We start from the raw sequence: 12580 nt of genomic DNA on the forward strand, positions 1-12580 counted from the left end.
TAAATACGGCCCGCCTGACGTATACATGGTGGAAAGGGACGACAAATCGTGTTATAAGCAGGAAGACAAGAGCAGATGATAGCATCAAAAACATGGCTGCCAGCCAGGCCCCTGGATCAACTGCAGCTCGGTTTCAACCAATGACATTTATATAAGGTCTGGGCCAACAGGCAGCTTGCTGGTGTTAGAAGCAAAAATGTTGTAAACATTGCTGAACATCTCCGAACAGATAGAAATACGTCACTGCCAACATACTGAGAACAGATAGAAATACGTCACTGCTAACAGCTGTTTCGTGTAAAAAGATAAACATTGCAATAAAATACGAACACCACTAAACATTTGCACATTTCACTAACACCAATAAGCCCTTTGGCCCAGACCTTATATAAACGTCATTGGGTTTCGACTATCGTGCAACCTAAAGATTGAGTAAAGAGGCTACATCTGATCCATTTGACAGGCCTTCTGTTCGATTGGAATAACTTTTCCTATGACTTTGACAGATAATCCAATTTTGACATGTCGTCTCTTTATAAATTCAGCCAAACCAACTCAATGCGCACCGGTCTGAACATCTTCATGTCAGTAGTGATGAGTGGAATGGTCGTCCTGCAGTGAAACTTTTTCAAGCTTTCGCCACCTACATTTCGAAGTGAGAACTTCTAGAAGGATGATAGTTTCCAAATTCTCCAAGTAAAACAGACGATTTTTGGGGCAAATCGGTACATAAAGAAAAACTAATAATTTCCGGTGGAAACTTTTGCTTAAATCGTGTAAGAAAACGTGTTTGCAAACTAACTGTTATTATTTCGGTATAGATCGGAGATGTTTTCATGTTTTCAATTATGCATAACAAGTTTGCACCCACAGGTAGAGGTTACCTCCTGCGCAGCTGCATTTTTCGGAAAATGGTGAATATGTGCGATTTCCACTAGGATGAAAGTGGAAATTAAGTGAATTTACTTAGGAAAGATTGTATCATGCTGGTGATAATGTAGAAATGGTTGAAGAGGACGCCAATATTCAATAAATGTTCATTTTGGCCTTTTATAGGTAAACATATTGATACTCACAATTTTCGACGGAAAACGCAACGGAACTTGATTTACTCAACACGCACCATACTGTTAAATGGTACTACTCCATGGTTTATAAAGTGATAACAAGATGATAAATCATCTTTATTTTGAGTAATTGAGCAATTTACTTCTGTTTACGTCATATGTACGATGCAGCAATAATGGAGCTGTGAAATTAAATGAATATAGGGGAATTTACGTATTCTCGTCAATCTAAGCAGCGTCTGCACTTCTACTAGCATTTTCTCAGCGTCACGCACATATATGATGTGTCTGTTTGTTTACATTCATCTGCTGCTTGCTTCTCTATCCATTCCAATCGACAGAATTTTTCAAAACGTTTTGAAAGCGTTTTTACAACGCTCCAAACTTCTCAGGTGAGTGTGACTATTGTCGGCAGTCTCTTTTTCTTCGGCAACCTTCCCATTAGAACTGCGTGTTAACCAGCTGTTCTATTATCGGCAACTCGAAATCAACCTCATTTTGTAGTGCGTATGCTTTATTTGAAGAAAAATGTAGCATTACTGGATTGCTCGATCGTTCAAATATAATCAGATTGAAGTTGAAAGGCTAAACAATCGTTTGGACACATTCAGGGAAGTGCGTTGATGGGAAAACATAGTGAAATTAACGTTTAAATTTTGGTTGCCGAAAACAGTCAATGGGTGCCGAAGCCAACATTTACCCTATCTTATGGAAGTTCACCTGGAAAAGTCAAAGATGCATATCAGTCTGATCGTGAAAACATTTTCTTCTTCAATTCGAATGTTATATTGGAAGGATTTTACGCAGGCTTGATAAAAAATATGATTTAATGCTAATTTTCACGAATTTTATATGCAGTCTGTTAACATTATCATCATTATGCAGTGGCGACATCTGCGTCGAGCTTTACGGCAATCTTCCAATAGGTAGATGAAATTCAAAGTAGAAAAGTATACCATCAGCATCGCGTTGCATTTAATAGTTTTCAAGTTCTAACATGTTCGCACAGGATTACACTTTGACCGGATATCGGATTGTACAGTGAAAACTTCGCCGGATTCAATAATTAAACGCGGTTTATTTGTAACTAAAGCGACACTGATAATTCGTCTTCAAAAAGGTCACAGGAAGAAAGGTAAATTCACGCGCGATTGGTGGATAACTAATTTGTTGCCCTTATCAGCTGTTCACTCGTACCTACAATCTACTCGTGGAAAGGAGATTAGCTGATAAGAGATGATCGTGAGAAGGATCTGATCGCTTCGTGCGAGAGTATAATACCCTGTACATACTATGGCTTATATCATGTAACATAGGCTGTCTTGCAATGAGCACTCATACATCTAGTTTTCACTGGAAATCCTATGTATGCCATAGTCGATACGGGGTATAAGAGTAGGTGAAATACAATTTCGTGAGGAACATGTTTGGGTGTTAGTGTGCTTCTATTTATGTTTAAACATACCGCCCACTTTGGAATCTCTATGATTTCAATCTAATCTAAACACTTGTCTTCTTCGATACTGCTGCCGGTTCCATGACGTCAATGACTGCCTCCTCCTCCTTGATGCTGCTTCACTGCTACTACCAGGGAGCTGGCAACCCTTTATCAATCCTATATGTTTGACAGTAGGCAACATCACGGGCCTTATTTAAATACGGCCCGCCTGACGTATACATGGTGGAAAGGGACGACAAATCGTGTTATAAGCAGGAAGACAAGAGCAGATGATAGCATCAAAAACATGGCTGCCAGCCAGGCCCCTGGCTACTACTGCCTACTGCTGGACGACTGCTACGACCCAACAACTGCAAGAACTTGGCATGGAATGACTTCGATCTTCTTCTTCGACTGACTGGCTTGAGGTCTGACACGGGTTGGCGACGGAAAGACTTATCTAAAAAAATGAGGGGGTGCCTTTTCAACTTTTAACCCAACTATAAATCGACTTTCCTGGAGCTGAGGCTTCCTGGCCTTCGCGGGCGCCAAGTACCGATGATGATTCCATGTCGCACGGATGAATTGATCGAAAGAACGGATGTGTTGACCACCAAAATGAGCTGACGATGCTCAGCGAGGCTCCAGTTTGGACAAACATCGGATTGGGGTGCCATAGATTCCCCTTATCCATCATCGTTGAAAATCATCATCCTACTTTACGAAAAGGAATTGCGATAAGGTCAGGAACATATTGTAATGACAGACAGGACAGCACCGTGAACTTCACACATGCAGAACGATACAGGTTGCCGATAACCAATGATGGATCAGCGAATGACGGACGGATGGACTGGTTTTGGTAGACCTCAAGATGGTAAATGGTGTTGACAGTAGTTAGTTCTGGTCGCACCGAAGCACAAGCAGAGCGCTGTTTAGTTTTGCTCGGAAGCAGAGAGATCGTAGTTGTCACGTATCGGTAGGATGCAAATTTTGGAAATTGCCCTTCGGTACAGACCGTCTTGCGTTTTGACAGTAACTACGTGAATGTTTCCATCTGAACTAGCATGGATGTCATCGACACGTCCTAGCTTCCATTTCAGAGGTTGGAGGCTGTCCTCTATCAACAGAATCAAGAAACCGATAGAGATGTTATCGCGCTTGCGGGTCCATTTGGTTCTATTGTGGAGATCGAAAAGGTACTGGACAGACAGATTTGCTGAACGTAGTCCTGCGCTCGTTGCCACATAGACAACCCATAGTGCTGAATCTCTGCCAACGAGGGTTCTGCAATCACTGTTAATGGTCGCTGGACGAGAAAGTGTCCAGGAGTTAACGCTTAGAATTTTGACGGGTCGTTACTGAAAGGAGTGAGCGGTCAGGATTTTAGAAGGGCTTTTATTTGTGGTAACACCGTAGACATTTCGTCATGCTGGAGCACTTTGTCACCGGCAGTGCGCTTGAAATGCCCTTTGAAAGATTTCACCACGGCTTCCTATAAGCCACCGAAATTGGAAGATATTACCGGAATGAAACGAAACTCTATTCCTTCCTCTACTGCTCCACGTGTAATAGAATCGTCGAATCCTTGGTCCATGAATAACTGCCGTAATTCATTCAACTGACGCTTGGCTCCTACAAAGTTCAGGCCATTGTCGCACATGACTAGGGCTGGTCTTCCCCTGCGTGCCACGAATCGCTTGAAGGCAGCAAGAAAGGCTTCACTGGTTAAATCGCTCACCAGTTCAAGATGAACTGCTTTCGCTACAAGGCAGATGCAGATTACAACAAAGAGTTTCCTATGGTAGGATCTGCGAATTGGATAGCTAATCAGGAAAGGTTCGCAGTAGTCCACGCCTACTTTCAGGAATGGTGGCGCTGGAGATACACGTTTGGACGGAAGGTCAGCCATTATCTGATCCACAACCTTCGGTCTGCTATGGAAGCACTGGACGCACTCATGAATGACCATACCTCATCGATCGCAGACCGAGGAAAGAGGTGTTTTATTAATCGCCGTGAATCGTGTGGAATTGGTATCGTATATCAATTGTAGTGTAATCGTTTCCTCACACAGTGCACCGACCACCGAGACATTTTTGTTAACTGAAATATCGAAAATAAGAATAACTGATATAAGAGTCCCTGCCACGGGTGGCACAAATATCTTTCCCCTTTAGGGGGAACAAATTCCGTAGTTACGGGTATGTTTATGATAGTGGAGAAGGCTGACGCAAAGAAGAATCTGGTAGATGTTTCTGCATTCCTAATTAAAAAAAAAAAACAGTCACAAGTTTCTGTGGTGAAGTAAACAACATCAAAAATCTACGTGAAGGAAAAATTCTAGTGCAAACTAAAAGATCCGCTCAAAATCTGATGAATACAAATCGCTAAACACGTGTCGCCTTGTAGTATCGTGCCAGGAAGTTCTATGTGACGATGAGACACCGATCGCGAAGAAGGATAATGAGAAAGGTGAACAGATGACTGACCAAGACTGCCGCACTCGAATTAACATTAAACAGTCCGAACGAACCAGCTAGCATAACAATTGCTTATATGTATGTACCAACGCGTCTCTTCTACCCGAGACCACGTAGGTGTTTTAAATGTATGAAATTCGGTCACATCGCAGCACTGTGCGCTTCGCAACAACTATGCTGGAGATACGGAGATGAATTCCATGGCGACGACTGCGGTAAGCCTATCAAATGCATAAATTTTAAAAATGGAGACCACACCTCCACGAGCAACAAGTGTCCTCTATGGATTAACAAGAGTAACATAATAAGAATTCAAGTCAATCGAAAAATAGCCTATGAAGAAGTTCGGAAAGAGGTAAAGAAAAAGAATAAGACACAATAAAAAAAGGCTTGGAAGAGAAGTTTCAGAACGAACTAAAAAAGCGAGACGACAAAATAAAACAACTAGCTGATCTACTAGAAGGCAGCATGAAACGTGAACAGGAATCTGCAAAGCTTGCGGAAAAGTTTAATGAAAAAAGGTCAGAACATAAACTCGACAAATGCATGAAACTACTCAACGAAGAAAAACTGCCCGAAAGCATTCAGAAAGGGAATTCGACTCCTTATCAACAAAATTGAAAACAGAAACCAAAAACATGACAAAGCTGCTAAACAAAAATACATCAGAGAACTAAATGACTAAAACCCACAACTTTGAAAAAGAATTGCAGCAGATCATGAAAATATCTCACTTGATATGGATATTACACCAATTAACCCGAATAAACCCGACGAAATTTTATCTGACAACAACGATGCTTATGAAGTGGAATTCTGCGATCTTCTCTCGGACCTGGAGCTAACATAGCCTACTCATCAAACACAATTATGACAGAAATTTTACAATGGATCTGCAATGGAATGAGTCAATTTGAAGAACTTCTGCTAATAATCAACCAACATAAACCAAAAATCATCGTACTACAGGAAACAAGAACAAACCCATCAATCAACATTAACATCAAGGGGTACGAAACCCTTTTCAACCACCGACCATCAGGTCAAGGTGGAGTAGCAATTACAGTAAAAACTGGCATATAATTAAAAAAAAAGTGCAAACAAATTCAACCCTTGAAGTAATAGCAGTTGAAGTGCTGCATGCAAAAATGATAGTCTGCAGCATATCACATAACCAGCAAATAAACATACCTGATTTAGAAAACATCTTGAACACACTACCCGAACCATTCATTTTATAAGGAGATTTTAATGCTCACCACCAGGGTCCGAAATAATCTATGCCGACCATCGTAAACGGGCGGACAAATGGAGTCACACGTTCCTCCGGGAGTGGAGCCATGCGAGGAACCTCTGGTTGAGCCTTGTATACGCGGCACCATTGACATCGCATTGCAGCTTTCCTAACTTCTGTGCGCAGGTTCGAGACTTGATACTTCTGCCTGATCTCATTGACAACGGTTTCTCCGTTTCGATGACCATACATTCTGTGGTACCAATCGATCAGTAGCTCGGTGATGGGATGATTCTTTGGCAAGATCACTGGATACACCGCGTTGAACGTAGCATATGGTGAGGCACCTATACGACCACCCATCCGGAGTATACAACAATCGTCGATAAACGGAGAAAACTTTCTTATCGGACTAGTTTTCTCAACGCTTGCCCAAGCATCACTAGTCCTGTCCGGTTTTCTCCTCAAAGTAAAGTAGTCATCTCATCAGCGTATACTTCCGTTTGAGCCATTCGCCATAACGCTTGCTCTGCTTTCCTGAAGTCATCCTGGTCCAAATTCGCATGCGATACTCCCACTGTACCTTCGAATCCACGACATTTTTCCAAAAAACGGTAGACGAGCGCCGTAGTACGTAACAGACGTTTCCATTTCGAGAATCGACTGCAATCGATGAAGCTTGTGCCAACGATTTCCCTATGGACGTGAACTGCCCGCAGTTCTTCAGAAACATCGATGAAATTTACCTTCTGCTGTGGCCACTGGTCTTCAGGTTTGTATAGGAAGATTGGACCTGCAAACCACCGATTGGATGGATGCAAATCAGGAACTCCCTTCCACTTCGTGCCCTCATCAGCAAAGTTGAGTCTAGACGGAACGTCTCGCCATTCTTGAATGTTTGTATCCTCCAAGATTTCTCCGACTCTCACTGCGACATACTGTATCAGAATCAGTCCAGATGTACCTTTTCTGGATTTCTATCGAATGATTCTCGACAATAGACTTCATCAATCGACTACCCAGCAATGCTGCTTGCAGTTCTAAGCGCGGAACCGATAATGGTTTCAGAGGTGCTACCTTCGTCTTTGACGCAACCAGCGCACACCGTGGTTGTCCGCGATCGATTACGCGGAAATAAGCTACGCAAGCCAAAGCGGAAAATATCTCACTTGATATGGATATTACACCAATTAACCCGAATAAACCCGACGAAATTTTATCTGACAACAACGATGCTTATGAAGTGGAATTCTGCGATCTTCTCTCGGACCTGGAGCTAACATAGCCTACTCATCAAACACAATTATGACAGAAATTTTACAATGGATCTGCAATGGAATGAGTCAATTTGAAGAACTTCTGCTAATAATCAACCAACATAAACCAAAAATCATCGTACTACAGGAAACAAGAACAAACCCATCAATCAACATTAACATCAAGGGGTACGAAACCCTTTTCAACCACCGACCATCAGGTCAAGGTGGAGTAGCAATTACAGTAAAAACTGGCATATAATTAAAAAAAAGTGCAAACAAATTCAACCCTTGAAGTAATAGCAGTTGAAGTGCTGCATGCAAAAATGATAGTCTGCAGCATATCACATAACCAGCAAATAAACATACCTGATTTAGAAAACATCTTGAACACACTACCCGAACCATTCATTTTATAAGGAGATTTTAATGCTCACCACCAGGGTCCGAAATAATCTATGCCGACCATCGTAAACGGGCGGACAAATGGAGTCACACGTTCCTCCGGGAGTGGAGCCATGCGAGGAACCTCTGGTTGAGCCTTGTATACGCGGCACCATTGACATCGCATTGCAGCTTTCCTAACTTCTGTGCGCAGGTTCGAGACTTGATACTTCTGCCTGATCTCATTGACAACGGTTTCTCCGTTTCGATGACCATACATTCTGTGGTACCAATCGATCAGTAGCTCGGTGATGGGATGATTCTTTGGCAAGATCACTGGATACACCGCGTTGAACGTAGCATATGGTGAGGCACCTATACGACCACCCATCCGGAGTATACAACAATCGTCGATAAACGGAGAAAACTTTCTTATCGGACTAGTTTTCTCAACGCTTGCCCAAGCATCACTAGTCCTGTCCGGTTTTCTCCTCAAAGTAAAGTAGTCATCTCATCAGCGTATACTTCCGTTTGAGCCATTCGCCATAACGCTTGCTCTGCTTTCCTGAAGTCATCCTGGTCCAAATTCGCATGCGATACTCCCACTGTACCTTCGAATCCACGACATTTTTCCAAAAAACGGTAGACGAGCGCCGTAGTACGTAACAGACGTTCCCATTTCGAGAATCGACTGCAATCGATGAAGCTTGTGCCAACGATTTCCCTATGGACGTGAACTGCCCGCAGTTCTTCAGAAACATCGATGAAATTTACCTTCTGCTGTGGCCACTGGTCTTCAGGTTTGTATAGGAAGATTGGACCTGCAAACCACCGATTGGATGGATGCAAATCAGGAACTCCCTTCCACTTCGTGCCCTCATCAGCAAAGTTGAGTCTAGACGGAACGTCTCGCCATTCTTGAATGTTTGTATCCTCCAAGATTTCTCCGACTCTCACTGCGACATACTGTATCAGAATCAGTCCAGATGTACCTTTTCTGGATTTCTATCGAATGATTCTCGACAATAGACTTCATCAATCGACTACCCAGCAATGCTGCTTGCAGTTCTAAGCGCGGAACCGATAATGGTTTCAGAGGTGCTACCTTCGTCTTTGACGCAACCAGCGCACACCGTGGTTGTCCGCGATCGATTACGCGGAAATAAGCTACGCAAGCCAAAGCGGACAGACTTGCGTCCACAAATATATGGAGCTCCAATGTTTGGTAACACTGCGTTACATACCCAGGAAAATAGCAACGAGGTACTCGTACTTGTTCCAGGGTGCTGAAACTGTTTGCAAACCTATCCAGCTTTCTTCAACATTCTCCGGAATCACTTCGTCCCATCCGACTCCACATATCCAAAGATCTTGGATCAATATTTTCCCATGGACGAGAATGTGAGAGATCAGATCGAAGGGATCGTACAAGCTCATAATAAATCGCAGAATCTTCCTCTTCGTTGGCGGTGAATCTCCCGACACAAGACGCTGTAGATCCTCCGGTTACGACAAGCTGAAGATGAATTCGTCTTCATTTGGTAGCCATGCCATTTCCAGAACTCGTTCAACCTGATTAACCTTATCGTTGCCGAATTCTTTACGAACGACGTTCTGCACTCCGATACCTTGCAGCACCTTCGATGAGTTCGACAGCCAATTTCTGATTTCGAATCCGACTTTGGCGTGAACGGTACGAACGTCTACAGCCAGCTTCGTCATTTCCTCTTCGGTGTCCCGGCTATTCAAGTAGTCATCCACATAATGATTTTCTACTATAGCCACTGCCGCTTCCGGAAAGTCAAGCTCAAAAATTTTCGCATGTAGGTTCTTAATGTATTGTGCTTGACAAGGTGAACACGTCGACCCAAAGGTAGTCGCATCCATAATGAAGATTTCCGGAGCTGTTGATGGATCTGGACTCCATAGAAAGCACTGAGCCATGCAGTCCACCCGCCGAATGAAAAATTGGTGATACATCTCCCGCACGTCCGCTACGGCGAAATCGAGACAGCACTTTCGGAAGTGTAGTTAGCAGATCCGGACCCTTCAATAGCATTCCGTTGAAGGATACACCGTTTACCATTGCAGCTGCATCCCAAATCATTCGAACTTTCCCAGGTTTTCGAGGATTGACTACCACCCCTAACGGCAGAAACCACATTCGCGTAGGGTCGGCGTCTTGGATATCTTTCTGCGATGCCTTGTGAGCGTAGCCTTTCTTCTGGTAATCTTCGATTTGCCCTTCCAAATTTGCTTGCAGCTCCGGGTTCGATTTCAAACGTCGCTGAAGACATGCTAACCTCCTTTCGGCCATAGCGTAGCTAGAAGGAAACTGCACCGCGTCGCTGCGCCATAGTAATCCTGTCTCATAGCAACCGTCTTCCCGTCGTATTGTTGTTCTCTCCAGGATTTCTCGTGCCCGTCGATCTTCTTTTCCTTCGAGCGTACGTGGTATCGAAATACCAAGACTTTCTTCCGCGAAGAAACTCTCCACCAGCTCATGTTTCAACTCCTCGCATTCACAAATGTGAAACGACGGTACATCATTGATCTTAGCAGAATCACCGATGCTGCCAAACACAGTCCAGCCCAATCTGGTTTTCGTAGTGACTGGCTGCTGTGCTCCTCTTTCTCGCCTTTTCAGCGGAATAGAAAGACGCACATTGTCGAGCCCGATTAAGATTCTTGAGACGGCTTGTTCGTAACTCTGAACTGGCAGTCCCTCCAGATAAGGATAACCTTTTACAAGATCCCCGTACCGAAGAGTTTGTACCGGTAAATCCAAGCCAGCGACAGTTCGGACATTTTCCAGTGTAAACCTCGTACCACCAGATGCGGAAATCTTTAAGCTTATGCGACGAGACGTAGACTCACGCCGCGTGACATTTGCTGTCCAGGTTAAACATAAAGGTTTAACTTCTCCGTCAATGTTCAATTGATCAGCGATGTGACATGTGAATCTTACATGTCATCAAATTCTAGAACCATGTTTGCTATCCTTATTTCCAAGAACCATTAGTTTCAAGACCACACTCGTGGGACCTTGCTTCAAATATTTTCCCAAGCCAACGAACTGCATAAAGCGGTTCGATAATCGAAAACACATGTCAGCGATTCCACTTTCTGTCCCATAAGGATCATATTCACATTTCACTGTTGCCAAGGACGCTCTAGTGATTTGTTACCAAGCAGCTTTACGCCTTCTCCATTGCATACGCCATTCTCTCAGTTTAACACACTCTCTCAATTCGAATGACGATCACCGATTGGTGATCGCTTACATAATGCAGGAGTAAATAACTCGACTTCAGATGTCTCCCGTAGGTAATGTTGTATTTCAGTTGATTCAAATAAAGCATTAACGTTTAAACCGTCAACGAAAATGTTTCGTTCATTAAGGAGTATCACTCTCCCTGTTCTGGGCAAGCTACCCAATTGAAAGGAAATTACATGGCAGACCGTGCCAAGTGGCAGGAGCCTACAATTCCAATCTTGAAGAGAAATCCGTGGAAGTTGAACAATTCAATGTTTCAGCATTTATTGTAGTGCGAGTGAAATTAGGAATCAAACGCACTAATGTAACTAAAGAACAAAGTTCAAGTGAAGTGATATTTTCAAAAAAAAAAACCAACCATGGGGAAACAACAATCGAAAAATATGGACGAGAATGGTGACCCCCAAGTTACGGTCATACAAACTCAAGAAGAACACAGTGCAGATCATGAATTCCAAACGCTACTACTGTGGTTAATTTTAGTGGTGTCAGTGTTACACTTATTAATCGCACTGAGCAAAATGTACAAAAAGCGTGAAAGGAAGAACGCCATAAAAGCCGCGAAGTCATTGGCAGCATTGGATGCAGTTTAAAGTGAACAATTCAAATTTCGCCCGTCCAAAGTAGAAACGTGCCATGCCAGTGAACTTTGTATGTGATTATTCAAATGGATCCTGTATACTCCAACGTGAAATTTGATGCTAGCAGAAGTGCACCGTGATACGTGAATCGCCGTCATAATGTAATAATTGACTCTACTAATGTGACTGTATCCACCGACGTGAAATTCAACGCCATCAGAAGTGTACCGGGTCGCTGGCCTGTGAATCACCGTCCCAATGTAAGAACGAATCCAACCGATGTGACTGAACCCACCAACGTAAAATTCAACGTCAGCAGAAGTACAAAGAGACTGATGATCCGTGAATCGCCATCCCAAGGTAAGAAGTTACCCAACCGATGTGACTGCTGTTGTGTTGCCCATAGTTACGAGAGACATCCGTTATCTCCGAGCTCAACAGGTGAGTCAAAACCATAATGTATTATAAAACATAATTAATTATAATAAATTACGTAGGCATATGGAATCAGAATTGTTAAAATCTGGCCTAGATTCAAAAATATCAGAATTAAATACAATTATTCAATGATACGGTTGAAAATGAGTTTGCCACAGCTACTGCTGCACAGCAAGCAGCAGCTCAAGTTACAGTATTGCGATTTGTAAAAACGCGCTTAACAGGCGTTGCCAGGCAAGTTATCGCCAATGCCAACGACCTCCAAGCCCTATTAGACACAATTAAGCAACATTGCGAAACAAAAGTTACATCCGACAACTTGATCGCAAAATTAAACACACTAAAGCAGAATGATTCTGCTGAAAGTTTCTGCAATGAGGTGGAAAAACTCACCTCTCAACTAAAAACTATCTACATAAAAG

This window comes from Ochlerotatus camptorhynchus, unplaced genomic scaffold (genome assembly GCF_037179485.1).
Source record: "Ochlerotatus camptorhynchus isolate MF236.1 unplaced genomic scaffold, CSIRO-AGI_Acam_v1.1 ptg000123l, whole genome shotgun sequence".
In the NCBI taxonomy this organism is placed as follows: Eukaryota; Metazoa; Arthropoda; class Insecta; order Diptera; family Culicidae; genus Ochlerotatus; species Ochlerotatus camptorhynchus.